This window comes from Apteryx mantelli, chromosome 24, assembly GCF_036417845.1.
Source record: "Apteryx mantelli isolate bAptMan1 chromosome 24, bAptMan1.hap1, whole genome shotgun sequence".
Lineage (NCBI taxonomy): Eukaryota > Metazoa > Chordata > Aves > Apterygiformes > Apterygidae > Apteryx > Apteryx mantelli.
Window position 1 is genome coordinate 9,946,734 of NC_090001.1, and position 18,313 is coordinate 9,965,046.

Genomic DNA, 18,313 nt, shown 5'->3' on the forward strand with positions numbered 1-18,313 from the left:
ACTCCACCATCTCCTGGTCACTGCAGCCAAGGCAGCCCCCAACCTTCACATCTCCAACCAGTCCTTCTTTGTTTGTTAGTATGAGGTCCAGTAGCATACCTGTCCTCGTTGGCTCCTCCGCCGCCTGTGTAAAAAGTTATCCTCAGTGCTCTGCAGGAACCTCCTGGACTGTTTGCGCCTAGCTGTGTTGTCTCTCCAGCAGATATCAGGGTGGTTGAAAACCCCCGTGAGAACCAGGGCCTGTGATCGTGAGGCTACTTCCAGCTGTCTGTAGAAGGCCTCATCGACTTCCTCATCCTGATCAGGTGGCCTGTAGTAAACACCCACAACAGTGTCACTCATGTTAGCCTGCCCTTTCATCCTTACCCAGAAGCTCTCGACTCGCTCTTCATCCACCCCTAGGCAGTTGCTCTCTCACATAAAGAGCAACTCCACCACCTCGCTTTCCTGGCCTGTCTTTCCTAAAAAGCACGTAGCCATCCATGACAGCACTCCAGTCATGTGAGCTATCCCACCATGTCTCTGTAATTGCAATGAGATCATGGCCCTGCGACCGCACACAGACCTCTAGTTCTTCCTGTTTATTCCCCATGCTGTGTGCATTGGTGTACAGGCATTTCAGAAAGGTGATCGAGCATGCAGGTTTCCCAGGAGGGATACAAGAGGATCCTCCATAGTCATGTCCCGTGCGCGCTTCCCTGGCTGCATTCACCTGCTGGAGGCATCCCAACTTGAGCTGTCTTTTGCCGACTACCCCGGCACTATAACTCTCCCCTTCCCCCATCTTTCCTAGTTTAAAGCCCTCCTTACCAGGCTGGCCAACCTGTTGGCAAACACACATGTGCCCTGCTTAGTGAGGTGGATCCCATCTCTCCCCATCAGTTGTCGATCTTAATCTGCAAATTGAAAAGTAAAGAAAACTTTACAAGCAGAAAGCCTTTCTGTCTCTCTCTCTTTTATTTTTTTTTAAGGTGCTCATTGAAATCTTCCTCTTGTAAAGACACACCAGAAACCTGCCAATAAAAACAAAAGCAAACCTTCATTAGAAGTGATAGAAAATGCTTGAAGTTCTGGAAACGAAGATTTTTCTTTTTCAGTTATTGCATAAAATTATTCTTTGAATAGGTTTGAACTTATGACTGAAAGTTTACATTCAGGGCTTTATTGATTTCCCAAATACACAGGCTATTGCTGCCTGAGTTGCCCCAGGGTAGCTGTGGCTTGGACCTATGGGAACCTTTCTGGAACATGAGCTGGTCACCAAGAGAAGTCTCTCAAGACCTCTCAGGGAGACACCTTATTTCTCTCCCTTGACTAGAAAGGGAAGTCCAGACAACTGGATTAGACAGAGACATCTACACCAAAGATGTTTGGCATTGGGTGAGATCAGGCTCATCCCTGCTGCTGCCCAAAATGGAGTAACTCTTCACTGACCATGCAAGGAATAAAAAGGGAGTGTGTCTAGATGTTTAGGGACACCTTTAAGACATCGCTGTAACACAGGTATGTTGAGATATGTACAGAGTTGGCCATCCAAAAATATAGTGTTTCATTGAAGCTGATCAGCCTTCTTTCCTCTACCAGTCAAGAGAGCTGGAAACCTCAGGGTGTGCCTCACTTTGTCCAAAGAGTAAGGCATGGCATGGACAGCCCTGTGGAGGGATTAGTTTTGGGGGCACTGGGCTCTGTGTGAGATGCATAAGTATCTTCTTTAATGGTGTAGGCCTGATTATAACAGAAATGCTCAGAAAGCTTCAATAAAAACTGAAACAAGAAAGAAATTAAGGAAAAGATCTAAAGTGAAGATATGTTTGGGTGCAATTTTCAGTTTTTTTACACTCTTTGTGTTTGTATAGTCCTTGGGGGGGTTGTTTTGTTTTTTTTTTTTTGTTTTGTTTGTTTGTTTCCTCCCATAAATTGGTCTTTTGGGGGGGATTTTGTGTGTTTCTTTTAAGAAAAGTGATTTTCATAATTGGCATGGGATGCAGTCACAGGAGCACAGACGTCTGGTGCCTTTTAGGTGCCCTAGTCCTCTCCGTCCAGCCTCCCTCTGCAGCTCCAAGAGGCTCCCGTCTCTCCCAGCTCCTCTGTGCAAGGACCTCAGATACAAAGTGGCTCTCAAAGTGCCACTGGATGCTTGTGGTTAGACACCTGAGCTCTGCCTGAAAAGGTGTAGAACTGTTTTTAACATTTGAAAAAAAGAATATGAGCACACTTAGATCAGGTTAAATGACTGACCAGTTTTAATAAAAATGTCGATCGTTCCCATGATGGAATATTGGAAATTTTCAGGAAGAGTATGAATCTCAGGAGAAATATCGATCTGCCCCTGAACTTGTGTTACCACTGCTCTGACTATTATGCTGTGTACATAATTTCAGTAATCTTTTACATATCTTTACATGTCCTGATTAAATTGATCATTCATAAGTCATCTTTGCATCAGACTATTTGGACATATGCACTTTCCCTTGTTTTCCACTTTTCCTCCTCCCCTTACTCTTTATTCATTCAGATACCTCTTAACTCTCTAGCTGCTGCTTTGATCTTCGGGGAGTCTAAACTTGCCTCATTTTTCAGGAGTCTAATTATCTCTTTAGACAACTCGTGAATTGTGTTTCTCTCTATCCTTTCCTATCTATCTGTCAAAAATATTTCTAGGAAGGTTATTCCTTGTGGAAACTGCACCTCACTGGAGGCAGCCTGGACTTGACATGCAGTTAAGGAGTGTATTTTATTTTTCATTAAAATGTATCACGTTTTGTTGTTTTGATCACAATTAAGAAAAATCCTTCTGTGTCTATTTGTAGCTAGTTCTCAAAGGAAAGCGGGTGGGAATTGGTGCATAGAAGCTGTAACATTCTGCTACAGACTTGAGTGGAAGAAAGCTTCGATTTTAACAAGAGTGAGGTAGGTGCCCAGTGGCTGATGAGAGAAATGGCAGGGCTGGGGAGGTGAGGAGCAAGGCTGTTCGTACATGTCTCCTGTCAAAAATACTGCTTTTCTCACACATCATGATTCATTAGGAGACCCTCAGAGTCACTGTGAATTGGAGAATGTGGATATCACTTATTCTGTAAGCTGAAAAGTAAAGAAAACATTACAAGCAGAAATCCTGTCTCTTTTTTTTTAGGTGCTCTTTGAAAACTTCCTCTTTCAAATACACTCCTGAAACCTCTCCAATTAGCCACATGAGAACTGAAGGACTGAAGGAAATTATGGGGATGGACATGGCTTGTTAGGGCTTTTGGAATTTTAATGACCCCTCGGGTGTATTTGGTGCTGAGTTCCTGAACATCAGCTTCTGAGAGGAGACTGAACAAACCTCTCAAGAAGTTGAATTCAGAAGCCAAGCCCAAAGTTTCTAGGAGCATTAATGGGTCCCCCTGAGGGCCATTACTCACAGAGCATCCCTAGGGGCTGATGAGAGCAGAAAGTCGTAGGCCCTGATTGCAGGTAGGCAAAGGAAGTGTGCAGGTGGCTCTGATGCCAAGTTACCCTTGATGTGTTTTATCATACAACATGGCCAAGCAGTGACACCCAGCTCCTGGGTTGGGTGATCCCTTCCCTCACACTTTGCTCAGGCCTCTTTGTGGGGGCAGTGTGAGGGTGGGAGTGTGCCACGCTGAATTAGGGACAATGAGATGGCACCTCCCAGGCCCCCGCAGCAGGAAGAGGAAACAAGGCCCCGGTGCTGCAAGGAAATGGTATCTTCTGGTAGGCCTCAGTGGCAGATACAGCAGCCCTAGCCAAGAGGACAAAGAGCTCAGTTCTGCCGGAAGCCTTGGCAGTGCCCCTGGCCATCTGCACCCCAGGCTGTCCTACACTGTCCCATGCCTGCGCCTGTTCCACTGCAGCTTGTTGACACCCAACCTGCTTCCCCACCTTGCTCTCACCCCACCTTTACTGATGTCTCTCCACCCTCCCTTGCTTTTCCTTGAAACACAAAGCCAGGTGCTCACCACAGACTCCCTCTGGCTGACCTGTTGCACCACAGCACTACCCTTCAAGGGACATTTCTTTCTCTAACATCCATTCTAAATCTTTCAAGCTGAAGATTGTGGCTCTTTCCCCTTCTCATGCTGCTTCCCCCTACCAACAAAAGCACCATCACCTCTGACACCACCCTTCAAGCACTCACAGGCTGCTGCTGTACTGCCCTTAGCCTCCCCTTCACCAGGATAATGTAGCCCAGGTCCCTCAGCCTCCCTGCACAGGTCCTGTGCTGCAGGCAACAAGCCCCATCTTGGCAGACCTCCTCTGGACCCTCTCCACGTCCTCCCCATTCCTCAGCCCACACTGCAACACATGATTCCAGATGTGGCCACGCCAGTGCTGAGTCGAGGGGGATAATAACTGTCCTTGTCTGGGTGGCCAGACGCTTCCTAATGCAGCCTCGTATGCAGCTGGCCTCATCTGTGGTGAGCACACACCACAGGCTCATATGGCATCCCTCGTAATGTTCAGGCCCTTCTCCTCAGGGTCACTCCCCCAAGGCAGCACCTGCCACTTCCCCTTGCACAACTCCAGAAGGCTTCTGTTGGCCTCATCTCCAAGCTTCTGCAGCTCCCTCTCCACTCAAGCTCCTTTCTGGCAGCTCTGAATGTGTGCGTGCAGATGCCTCATCCCATTGTGCCAGGCCTCTCACAGGATAACAGCATGACGAACTGCAGGACACTACAGATAATAAAGGGGGTACTATTTTAAAGGAAGTGCTGGCAATGGTGGAAATTAGCATGGCAACCATCTCGGAGAAGGCAAAGGAAGGTACAAAGGCAGCAAAAGCAGGGTCAATGGGGACAGGGTAAAGAGAGGTGGTCTGACTGCATGAGAGGAGATCAGGGTGGTAAAGGAGAAGAGCTTGTAAGGTGGAAAAGAGGGGAAAATGCGATAAAAGGTGAAGCAAATGAAAAAGCAGGGCTATGTGGGGGTACCTGCCAAGCAGCCCTGAATCTGAACTACTCTGACCAGTGCGGGAGAAGACACATGCAGCTGAGCTGCTCACACTTTTTGTCTTCCACGGCCATGGGGAAGCTGACTGTTTTCCTTAAGGTCAAGAAGGGAAGACCTGAGGTGGAAGGAAATGCCAAATGCTTCAGTCTGGAAGGGACTTCAGGTTGTCCCCAGCCCTACCTCCTTCTCACAGCAGGCTGTTATCAGCTCCAACCAGGTTGCTGAGGCCTTTAGTGAGTTAGGTCTTGAAAACCTCTGAGGACGGAGATGGTACAACCTCTCTGGGCTACCTGCCCCAGTGCTTCACTGTTGGATGGACAAAAAATTTTTGCTTATTCCCAGCATGAACTTCTCTTGTTTCAGCTAATGCCCACTGAGCTACATCCTCCCATGGTGCACAAAGGGGAAGAGCCTGGCTCCATCTTCTTGATGACCTCCTGGTAGGGATGGGCAGGCTTTTATTAGGCCTGCCCAAAGCCTCCTCTTCTCCAGGCTGAAACAACCCAGCTCCCTCAGCCTCCCACAGTGACAAAGCTGATCTTACAAATGTGTGCCTAGGATGTTGAAGGCCCTCCCAATCCTTCTGGATTTTCCTGCATCTGCAAAGGACCTGAGGCCTGTTAGAGTGCAATCACCCTCATGCCATGACTTTCTGCATGCATCACACTCATTTGGCATCGTGTTGTAGTGTACTGGTATTGTAGATGGTGAGGAGGGCCCGTTCTGGACAAGCAGTCCTTCATAATTAAACCTTGAACTGAAAACCTTTCAGGCCCAAAAGGCGACCTCACACCGCTAGGAGGGGCTGGATCTGGGGATGCCATGTGTGGTGCTAACCCACATGGAGAAAAGGAATTCCGGAGTGCAAGAATGGCAGTAGCTATCACCAGAGATGCCAGAATCATCAATCCATTTCATTTGGAAGGGACCTTGGGAGGTCTGACCTCCTGCTCAAATCAGGATCAACACTGAAGTCACACCAAGTTCCTCCAGGCTTTGTCCAACAGCGTCCTGAAAGCCTCCAAGAACAGAGAGTCCATAACCTCTTCAAATGCTTCATTACCCTCACTGATTTTTCTTCCTGTATCCAATTTTAGCTTTTAACCATTTCCTCTCATTCTCCTGCCATGAATCCCTGTAAAAACCTGGTTCACTATGGGTGGCAACCTTGAGTTAGGAAGCTGCTATGAGTTGCTCCAAAAGCCTTCCCTTCTGCAGGCTGAACAAACTCATTCCCTCAGCCTCTCCTCACAGGACAACTGCTCCAGCCCCTGATCACCTTGGGGGCCTGCAACTGAAATCACTCAGAGTGATCAACAGTGCTCTTCTGCAGGGGGCCACAACTGGGTGCAGTATCTAGATGTGCTCTAACAAGGCAGAGTAGAGGGGGATAATCACTTCCCTCGATCTCCTGCCTTTGTTCTGGTTCATACAGGCCAGGATGCTGTGGCCTCCGTGGCTGCCAAGGAACTCTGCTGGCTTGCATTCAGCTCCCTGCTCACAAAGTCTCCCAGGTGCTTTTCCGCTCAGCTGCTGCCCAGCCAGGGACTCCCCAGCCTGTATCGCTTCAGGGTGTTGGTCTATGCGAGGTGCAGGAGCTGGCATTTGTCCTGCTTGAATTTCACAAAGATCCTGATAGCCCATTCCTCCTCCCTGCTGAGGTCCCTCCCAATGGCAGCCCTCAAGCATGTGACTGCTCTGCCTGATGAGGTGTCATCTCAAAAGTGATGAGAGTTGCCTCCTCCAGGTCACTGATGAACCTGTTAGACAGGTCAGGTGGCAGTAGAGACCCCCTCATACTCCACTTGTCAGCAGCTTCCAGGGAAAGAATGAACCCTTCCTAAAAACCCTCTGAGCTCAATCATCCAACCAGCCTGTTTGCCATCTGGTTGTCTACCCAGCCTATCACAACGCCTTTCTTGTATACAAGAATATTGTGGAAGACAGTGTCAAACACCTTGCTTAAAATCATGGTAAGGAATCTCCACTACTCTCTGTTCCTCCACAGGACAGGTCTTTTATCACAGAAGGCAATCAGGTTGGTCAGGAATGATTTCCCTTCACTTAATCTATGTGGACTGTTCCGAGTCACCTTCTTCTCCTTCATGTGCCCAGAAAGGCGATCCAAGATGAATCGCTCCATGACACACTCCTCACTCAAGTGAGGCAGAATGGCCTGCAGCTCCCCAGGTTGTCCTTGTGGCCTTTTTGGAAGATAGGCACAACATCTTCCTTTTTCTCGTCATTGGCACCTCCCCCAATCTCCACAGCCTTTCAAAGAAGAGCCTTGATGTGATAGTGGTCAGCCCTCTCAATGTCCTGACACCCTCCAGAAACCTCCTGCACTGCTTGCACTCTGCTGTGACAGGGGCATGAAATTGCCTGCAAAGAAGCAGGCCCTGTGATCCACAGGCTTCCTCACATTGATTCAAGGAGATGCATCCACCTCCTCAGCCTAACTGAGTGGTCTGAAAGTCATGCTCACCCTCAAGTTCTCACCCAGCCCCTGCTCCATCCCAGGCAAGACCTCCATACATCTGAGCTGCCCCTTCACACTAAGGGCATCCTCCTGCCTCATCTTCCATGACAGTCTCTCCTGAGGAGCTTGTAGCCTGCCATCACAGCCCTCCAGTGGTGTGAGCGATGCCAACACATTTCCGTTCTTCCAGCCATGTGGCAGCACTGTGAAAGCTTGTGCATCTCCACCTGCTCCTGCCTGTGCCCCAGGCTGAAGACATTTGCATATATTTGGGGTGCAGAGCCTCAGCTACGGCACAGAGTGCACATTTCTAATGGTGATACCTGTTACCGAGAGCCAAGGATACCGTGTATGCAATGGCCCCACTTCAGAGCAGAGACATGCTGTCATAGAGAACAGGTGGCAACACAATTGTGAAAGAGGTTCCCACTGAGAGAGCAAACCCTGCAGTACGCAAGGCCAGGGAGAAACAGAGCTGGACGGTGCACGAATGGCAGGAGAATGGTTTGCTGCCTGAGCTGCCTCTGCAGCGCCTTGGGGTCTGTGACAGAGACGAACCGATCTCCGGGAAGGACAAGGTGCCACTGAAGGAGTCCCTGGGCCTGCACAGCCTAGAATCCAGCCACCCTGTGGACATCATTAGCACAGTCCTTGTTCGTATGATCTGGGAGTGAGAAGAGGTTCAGGGAGAGGAGAGCTAGAATTTTGTAAGAGTGCAGGGACATGAGTGGGGACCTTGGTGTGATGTGCCTCCATTAAGGCAGCTCGCTTGAATGTAGACAGGATGGACTTGGCCTGAAGGCAGAAGTGGGATTCAGTTGTTTGGGCACAGGCAGGAAACCTGAGGTGCCCTGGGGCACTTGCCCAGCAAGCACTCCAACAGGGCATAGCTTTCCTGTAGGTCCCATGAGGTATCTGCTAGAAACAGGTGGTGCGAGGGACACCCCAGGCAACTGACATGGCCCTGCCTGCCTCTTTTTATGTCATTAAAAAAAGCGTCTGCCCTGAATTACATCAACTGTTTGCAATGCTGGAATCGGCGTGTGTCTCAGCTTCCCAGTGAGTGGAGTTCTAGCAGTTTTAGGCATCTAGTGTCATTTCAGATGGCCAGGGACATTCCCCACCTGGCTCCCACCTGATGCTCTAGAAGGATATGTGTCTCACAGTTGCTCCATCAGAGCAAGCAGACACTGGCACATGCCTCGGACCACCTCTGTCTCTTCATCACGTGTACGTGTAAGAGCAACTGACTCCCAGCCTCTGTCTCCAGGGATTATAAAGGGAGCACAGACAAGGAGCTCACATAAAGACCTCTCTGTTGTGCACACTACAGCTTGGGCAAAGGGAATCCCACCTCCTGTGTGTATGTGGAGTTCATAGGAGGCAGCTGAATCCCACTCCATCCCCGGGGCTTCTAAACCAGCATGAGATGCCCAGATAGACTCATCTGAATCAAAACCTGAACCATGGGTAAACAAACTCTTTTCTTGCCCCTTTTCTAGGTATCCTGCCCAGTCAAGAGATGAGAATGGGGTCTTCCATAGTGGGATATTTCCACCTCTCGTAGATAACCATCCTCTAATGAAACAGATTGCAATGCTGGAATCAGTTTCTCTTCACTGTTTAGAAGTAGACCACAGGTGATTATTTTTGTCTACGTCAGTGAACCTTTCCCCGGAGGAGGGAGCACAAGGGACAGAGAAAATCACGCCTTCAGCTGGGTCTCTGCTCCTGAGTGTGACCAGGCTCCTGGGATGGAGGGAGCTCATGGAAAACCTTGCAGCACTGCTGAGAGACAGTCCTGTGCAGGAGCAGCTCCTCTGCAAAGAGCGTCAGGGCTCTAGGATGAGACAAGAGAGAGAAGTGAAAGGCAGTCTGGAGTGGGAGGAGAGAGGAGAGCTCATGGTGGGAGAAATCTTCACAGCCCTTTGCACAGAAAGTCTCTGGCTGCAGGCCAATGCTACTGATGTTCCTGGAGGGATCTTCTAAACCCAGCCCATGACTGATAGGTTTTTTAAGGATCGCTCTCCTGGCTTCTCCAGGATGGAAGAGAAGGAGCTGCTTTAGAGCAGAGATTCCCTGACATACCAGCAGAGGGACAGGGCATCCTGCAACCTTCTGCTGGGGACAGCTGCAGGGGGGTGAAGCTGGGGTGTGCCGAGCTGTCTTTCAGAGCAGTGTCCCTGCCCCCCAGAGTGCTGTGTGCCTGGGGCAGTGACTCTGCCACCTGCGAGGGTCAGCACTCAGCCTGCCCGGGGAACTCCCCATGGTGTTGTGGGGAGAAGCTCTGGGTGGCAGGAGGGACCCCTGCCAGGGTAGGTTCATTTTCCCATTGAGAGGGTGCTGCATAGGTCAGGGCTGCTCACAGCTCCAGCTCACCCTGAGGACATTTCTGGAGGGGACTTTTCAAAAAGAAGGTCAAGGCAGGGGATACCTGAAAGGGAAGGAGCTTTCATGAGTCTGTGCTTTCAGTTTCATTCTCTTTGAGTGGACTGAAACAATATTGGATCTGTCAGGCTTAGATGGCGAACTGAGACTGAAACAGTGACACTGAGAGAGGAGAAGTTCCTCTTCATCCCTTCATTCAGCCCTCAGCCTACAGACAGAGCCAGCATCACATTTCCAGCCTCATTGAGGTTTGTCTCACCTGCTCCTTAGCACCTGCAAACACGGAGGTGCCCCTGGGCAGTGCCCTGCCCCCAGGAGGTTTCTGCAGGGCAGAGCTGAGCACCCAGCGGGTGGGATGGGGTCTGCGAGCACTGACAGGGGAGAGACGCGGGACAAAGAAACAGCTCCCTGCAGGGACAGCTCTGGGCAGCAGAGACATGCTCAAAGTGTGAGAGGAAACTACAAACTCCCACGCCTCCTCTCCTCTCCCAGCCAGCACAGCCCTCTGCCTTCCAGGCTGTGGGGTCCAGGACATGAGACATTTCCTCAGCAGCCGGACATCCAGGAGAGGAGACACTCCTGAGTGCCCCTCTGTCCTTCCCTGTCCCTGTCTCCCTCAGCACAAATATCATGGTATAGCTCCATGTTTCCCACCTGCCCATGCTGCCCTTGTCCTTCCTCTTGGGCTCTCTGGGCAGGGGGGTTTCTGATGCAGTTCAGACACTCACCCTGTGGGTCCTGCCATGCAGATGTCTCCTTGACACTGAGGTGCCCAAGCCCCCCTCTAACGTGTGGGGCTGTGGGCAATGCAGTGTTGGGGGCTGGGAATGAGCCAATTCTCTCTTCAGGACACCCCATCTTAGGACATTCCACTATTTCCTTGGAGTGTCCACCTGGGCTTCAAGCTGCCCTCCAGAAGGGCACAGATCCCCCATTGCATCTTGGTGTTAGCTAGGTGCCCCATGGAGAAGCCACCTAGATACTGAGGCCATAGAAATGCTGCTGGCAGGCTGCATGTGGGCGACTGGAATGAGTCCAATGTGTTCCTGGTTAGAAGGGGAGTGCTGAGACCTCCCTCAGATGCTCTGAGAAAGGGTGCTGAATCTTGTTGATCTGCACTTCGGAACTGGATTCCTCTGCCCTCAGTGGTGTTGTTTCTTTTTAGGGTAACATGAGTGCAATTGTCCTGCACCTCTGAGGTGCGAGCACAGGGCAGCTGGGAACAAGATGGATGGGCAGACCAGCCCTCCTCACTCTGCACTAAAGCCATGCTGAATCCTTTTGCCTCACAGGAATCACAGCTGGTCACTCTGAGTGCAGTAGCAGTGCTGAGGATTTCTGTCTCCAGGAATCCTCCTCAGGTGTGACGAGGGCACCAAAAAGAAAAGAAAACAAAACCAAGAAATCCTTAAAACTGTTAATGAACTCACATTGTTTAGAACTGGGAGTGAAGATGCTGAAAGCCCTTCTACATGAGCAGTGGATTAAATCTGATTAAAATGTGAATATAGAAGTTGAGACACCCCTGCTCCCATATATGCAGTGCTGTAGGTCAGGGCTGAGTCCTCTGGAGCCCATGGACAGAGGCTCCAGCTCCTCACAGCAAACTCAGCCAGCCCAAACAGGAGCACTAGCCATGCAGCTCAATGACAGTTGTGCTGAGATGGCGAGAGGTAATGTGTGTGTGTTTTGGGGAGGCTATGAGAAAATTTTCCGCAGAGAAGTCTGTCCTAACTTGTCAATGACTCTTCTTCCTCAGACAGTTCCCTCAGCCTGGGGCCTCATTCATGCCAGTTGTCCTCAGGAATCTCTTATTTGTGTCTGACCCAGAGAGTGTGTTGAAGCAGGAAGGCAGGTGTCCCCCTTCATCAGCAGAGATGGGGGATCCTCTGAGCCTGCTACTCTGAGCTCCCTCAGATGCCCCCAGCGCAATGAGCAGAGTTTCCCTTTGCAGTGTCTTTCTTGGCACTGACACCAAGGGAGCTCAGGTGAGTACAGGCAGGGTGAGACGATGGGTCCCGTGTCCATTAGGAGAGCTCATCTTCCCTGGCCACAGTCAGGGTGTGATCTCACACCCCTCTTCTGCGATGGTGGCAGCCAGGTGTCACCGTGGGCTGGTCCCTTCCCCATACCATGCTCCATCGTTCACAGTGGAGCGGTAGTGGAGGGTCTGGACACAGTGGGGGAGTCTAGACGCAGCCTGTGGGGACAGAGCCTCTGCTCCTCACGACCATCCCCCCACTACCACAGCCCACATTTCCTCACTGCAGCCTTTGCATGGGGGCTGCAGCCTTCCTGGAGACACAGCCACCAACAGTAGCAGGACTTTCTTTCTTCAGGGTTCCTTTTTCTCACTTCCACACTGGCCTGCTGTGCTCTGAGGTTTGTATATGGCCTAAGCACTCTCGTAATGTGGTAGAGGTCCATTCCTGTGAGCACCAACGGAACCAGGCATTGAGCACCTTTCTGCCAGCTCTGGCCTCCAGAATATCATTTCCATAATAAAAGGAGATCTGCACTGTGACCTGCCTGAACTCAGGCCTTTCTTCAGAAGATGGAGCCAAAAATGCACCCAAGGAACTGCACCACAAAAGGGCCTCTGCTCTGCTTGTGAACTCTGTGGGTTCCATAGGACGAGCTCAGAGTGCCAGAGTGATCTGTTAGGGAGCAAGCGCTGGATCCAGGGCTCATCTCTTGGTGAGCAGTGCCAGTGGAGATGGGGAATGGTCTCTGAATTGCTTGCCCTGAGCTGTGCCACAGGTGACAGTGCTGATGAGAGATGCCCATGCTTCTGGAGGGGAATCTTAGGTCCCAGGAGAGCTCAGGGGATCTCCAGGGACATCATGTGCCTTGGGGTGGGCAGTGAGTGAAGCCTAACAAAATGAGGGACAGTCCGTGGTGGAGTAACCAGAAGGTAAAGCAATAAACCCTGGTATGAATAGGAAAACGAGGTCTTTGCAATCCAAGAGAGGCAGTGGGGAACTGGAGAGTGATTCCTGCACCCTCAGTGAAACACCACAGGCTGGAGCTAGTGCACACCCAAACACATCTCCTGCCATTGCAAATGCCCTGGGCTCACTCTGAGCACAGGCCATGTGCACAGACATGTGCCAGTAGTATCAGTGGTGGTGAGCCCTACCCAGCTAGTTTTGCTTCTCACTCTGACCAGCATGGCTAGTGCAGAGTCAGGGGTCACCCTGTGGCCTTGGGGCCCCACAACCTGCTCCCTCTGCAGAGCAGCAGTGCCAGTCCAGGGTCCTGCAGGGAGCACAGGGGAGGATGCAGGAAATGCCGGCCAGGCCAGCATGGACACACGCCGCTGGGGGAAGGCTCTCTGGGGAGCAGGGATGTCCCAGGAGAAAAGCAGGGCAGCATTCACAGAGAGAAAATGAGAACAAGAAACAGGTTTCTCTGTGCATGAGCTCGAGGCAAGCTGTTCTGTCCCTGGGGCAGCAGGAGCTGCCAGAGGGGCTGCAGGGCCAGGGCTCTTGTGCTTTCCTGGACAGCAGGGTGGGCATGGAGGGGCTGCAGGCAGAGTGGGAGGGGGATCTGCTGGACAGAAGAGCAGGGGAGAAAGAAAGTGACCGGCCTCATTGTGGGGCCTCCTCCCCTTTGCTGGAGAGCTGCTCCCCTTGTCCTGGGGCCTGGCCTGAGTTATGCTGTGGACATGCCTGTGCCTGGCCCTGCACCTCTAGGGTGCTGACCTGACCCTGTCCCCATCCTGCTGACCTGACTCCCCATCTCTGCCTCAGACCTGCCCCCTCACTACAGTCAAAAAAGCCTTGGCAAGGGAAGCTGGGATCCGAGCAGGGCCCAGAGAAGGCTGTAGGTACAAAAGGTGACTGTATATCCACAGCAGCAACTCTTGCCTGAAAGCCAGTTCAAAGGTGTAAGGAGGGCTTCAGATTTCAGCCTCTACCCAGGTAAGACTGAACACAGACTCTTAGCTGAATGAAAAAGGGAGTGCAAATCACTTGGGGTCTGATTTGATGATGCGTAGTTACAAGAGCAAGTGTTTCTGTATCCCAGCTCAAGTGTTTAAGCACCATTTGCATCTGGGTTCCCGCTACAAAGAGGATGTTGTCGGGAGCAGCAAGAGCCCTTGTCCAGCCCCACGCTACCTCGTCCACCTCTGCCTCTGAGCAGGCATCTTGTTGCCTGCCTGGAGCTGGATCCCAAACCTGGGGAGAGGTGGGGATGTCCAGGGCCATAGAGCTCCTGCCTGCAGAGCTGGTCCCCACAGTGCCAGGAGAGGGGCCAGGGGCTGGGAGAGAGGGGGGGAAAGCAGGCCGGGCAGGGGCGGGGGGGGGCAGGGATGTGGCTGGGGCCTCATGGAAGGGGTGCAACCAGTGCTGCTGCAGCGCAGCGGCTGCCGCCTTCGCCTCCCTCTCAAAAGATCCTGCACGGACCCTGGGCAGGAACAGGTTGTTCCCCCATCCCCATGTTGCCCTCCCAGCAGGATGGGACATGCGAGGAGGGGCTTGGCCTGCCCCATGCTCAGGGAGAGCTCCCCATGGCTGGCACAGCCAGCCTGAGGCACCTCCAGCTCCTCGACTTCTGCTCCGGCATGGCTGGCACAGGGATGAGAGCTCCTCAGGCAGGGCAGAGTGAGTCTGGCTGGGGCAGCATCAGGGGTAAGATGCAAAGGTCCCTGGCTCAGTGCTGGGGTTTGGAGAAATCCCTCATGCATCCCAAGAGGCTCCATCTGCCTCTTCCACCCTGCCCTGTGCTCCCCTCCCGCTGACCAAAGTGGAGCTCAGCATTGCCTGGGGACTCTCCTCGCCATGGGGAGCAGAGGGAGGGCCTTCACCAGCCCCACACTGCCTTTTCCACCCCCAGCCTTTACAGTTGCATGTGCCCACTTGTCTTCACCACTAGAAGCCCATGAAAATCCCAGCGCTCCTACCCTCGAGCTGACATCCAGCCTGAACTTGGAGCCTGGCTGGCCACAAAGCCATCACCTGTCTACTGCACCACCAGGGTGATTTGGGAGAGGGCAGCTCCCCTCTGCCTCGCTGGGGCTGGGCATGAGGCTGGGGCTGGACACAGCTTCTCCCTGGTGAGCTCCCTGAGGAGCCACTCCGAGTGATCTTCCATCTCTGCCCTGGCAGCAGCACCAGCACTGAGGGTGCCGGGATGGAAGTGGACAGAGGGTGGAAGGCGGATGGACTGCCCAGGGGGAGCATTGAGACCTTGTCCATGTACACAGGGATGGCGTGACAAAAGCCAGAACTCAGCCGGAGCTGGAACCAGAGACCTCGCACATGGAAAGGGCTGGAGTATTATTCAATGATTATGAAATGATCCCCCAGACTCTGGGGGATCCAAGCACCTGGCCCCTGCCCAGTCCGGGCTGGGCCCCCCACATCTGTTAGCAGACAGCCGTGCTCCCAGATCTGCTGGGGTCTGGTGCAGAACAGTGGCAATGCAAGGCTGGCCTTTTCCCCTTCATCGGAACATGGAGAACTGCAGGAGAACGGAGCTGGCCATGCACCACCCCACAGCTGGGATGAGCAGCCAGCAGTGGAAAGGGGCCATGTGAGGGGCTGGTCCAGGACGATGGCCTTCTGGCAGCTTCCCCAGTGTGTCCATTCAACACAGGGAACACCCTGGGCTCTTCTCTTCTGCACCCTCCATGTTCTGCTGCCTTTCCCAGGAGACCTGCATATGCCCTACAGGCACACAGCTGTGTGCTCCCACACTGCTGTTCACACACAGGAGCTGCCTGCTGGTGTTTTGCCTCTCCCAGGTGCTTTCCAGCCCACCTCAGCCCTTCCCCAGCTCTCCCCACCTCCCCTGCCTTCTCCCCAGCCCACCCAGAAGAGCAGCCCAGGCTGGGGGTGGCCCCGCAGCAGTGCCCACTGCAGGGGGCTGCAGAGCTCTGGGCACTTGCACCACAGCCCCAGCCCCTCTCCAGGACAGCACCAGAGTCCTGGTCCCAGGGCTGCTCAGGCAGATCCTGCTGCCCCAGTGCCAGAGATGCCTGCCCCGAGCTGGTGCACACAGGAAAGGGTTTCTCTTGGTGTTCCTCCCCTGCACACACATGCACCCCTACTCCCCCCGGATGTCCCTGCTCCCCACAGAGCCTTTCCCAGGGGAGTTTGTCCATGCTGGCCTGGCCGATCGTTCCTGCACCCCTCCCCTGTGCTGCCCACAGGGCCCTGGGCTGGCGGTGCTGCTTTGCAGAGCAAGCAGGCTGTGGGGCCACAGGGTGACGCCGCGCTGGCTGTGCTGGTCAGGGCAGACCCAGCTGGACCAGCACCATTGCGCCTGAGCACCCCCTCCCAGGCTGTGGGTGGCTGTGGACAATGCTGGAAGCAAACACAGGGCATTTCAAATGGCTCAGGAGTGTCCACATGTGTCATTTGGCAGAATGAATGTGTGCTTTTTTTCCTTTTAGATGACATGAAACACTCTTGCGGCTCCCCTCCCTGTGCCTGCTGGGTCCCCACTGCTTCTCCTGAGATTTCTGAGCTCTCATTCAGTGCATTCTTCGGTTTAGCCCTTTACCTTTGGGCGACTCCACTTGGTTTTGTGAGTCTCCACTCAGTGCCTATCCCAGGCACATGCTGTCCCAGGAGATCCCCTGTGCTCTTGGGGTGGCTCCATATTCCCTTCCAGAAGGATGGACATCTCTCACCAGCCCTGTAATATGGCAGACAGTCCCCAGGAGACACCACTTGACCACTCACCTGCTCCAGAGACACTGGGCACCCACAAGTTACAGCTGACTCCAGCCCTCCTTCCCAAACACATTACCCTATGAGCTCATGCCCCTTAGCCCAAGGAAAACCCAAGCACAGCAAAGGGCCTTTTCGGGTGCAACTCCCGGCGTGCATTCTTGACTCTCGCTTTGGAAGAAGAGCCCAACCTTTGCTGACAATACAAAACTGGGAGGAGTGACCAATACACCGGAGGGCTGTGCTGCCATTCAGAGAGACTTGGACAGGCTGGAGAGGTGGGCGGAGAGGAACCTCATGAAGTTCAACAAAGGCAAGTGCAGGGTCCTGCGCCTGGGGAGGAATAACCCCAGTCACCAGTACAGGTTGGGGGTTGACCTGCTGGAAAGCAGTTCTGCGGAGAAGGACCTGGGAGTGCTGGTGGACACCAAGTTAAGCATGAGGCAGCAATGTGCCCTTGTGGCCAAGAAGGCCAAGGGTATCCTGGGATGCATCAGGAAGAGTGTTGCCAGCAGGTCGAGGGAGGGGATCCTGCCCCTCTCCTCTGCCCTTCTGAGGCCACACCTGGAGTACTGTGTCCAGTTCTGGGCTCCCCAGTACAAGAGGGATGTGGCACTACTGGAGCAAGTCCAGCGAAGGGCCACAAAGATGATGAGGGGACTGGAGCATCTCTCCTATGAGGAAAGACTGAGAGAGCTTGGCCTGTTTAGCCTGGAGAAGAAAAGACTGAGAGGGGATCTTATTAACACATACAAGTATCTTAAGGGAGGGTGTTAAGAGGATGGAGCCAGACTCTTTTCAGTGGTGCCCAGCGACAGGACGCGAGGCCACGGGCACAAACTGAAACACAGACAGTTCCATCTGAACATGAGAAAAAACTTCTTTCCTGTGAGGGTGACCGAGCACTGGAACAGGTTGCCCAGAGAGGTTGTGGAGTCTCCTTCTCTGGAGACATTCAAAAGCCGCCTGGACGCGATGCTGTGCAATGTGTTTTAGGGGACCCTGCTTGAGCAGGGGTGTTGGACTAGATGATCTCCAGAGGTCCCTTCCAACCTCAACCATTCTGTGATTCTGTGATTCAGGCACTGTCCTGAGGAAATCTCCTTTTATTACAGAGATGCTGGCTGAGAGGCCAGCCCTGACACAGTGCTATGCAGATTTATGGAAGGCTTCTAGGTCAGACAGATGGGCTTTGTGCTGCTGGAGAAGTGGGATGAATTCAACCATTTACAAACAGAATTATCACAGATAGAATGCATAAAGTCCTGCGTCTCTTTGCTGCCTGGCGAACTAACTAACCACTGCGTCTCTTCCCCTCCTCACAAATAAGCACACCGCTGCGTCTCCCCACTGCTTCACCAACTGGCACACCACTGCACATCTTCATCGCCTCGCAAACTAACTGAACGCTGTGTCTGTTCACTGCCTTGCAAACTAACCAAAGACTGCGTCTGCTAGCTGCCTCGGAAACTAACAGCTGCATGTGTTCACTGCCTCACAAACAATCAAACCACTATATCTGTTCGCTGCCTCGCAAAAAAGCAAACTATGGTGACTCTTCGCTGCCACGCGAACAAGTAAACTGCTGCGTCTGTTCGTTCCCTCACAAATTAACTAACCGCTGCGGCTCTTCGCTGCCTGGCAAACACGCAGACCGCTGCATCTATTCGCCGCATCACAAACTAACTAACTGCTGTGTCTCTTCCCTGCCTCGCAAACTAACTAAACAATACATCTGTCCAGTTCCTTGCAAAAAAGCAGATCCCTGCTTCTATTTGCCGTCTCAGAAAAAAAGCCAACCACGGCCACTCTT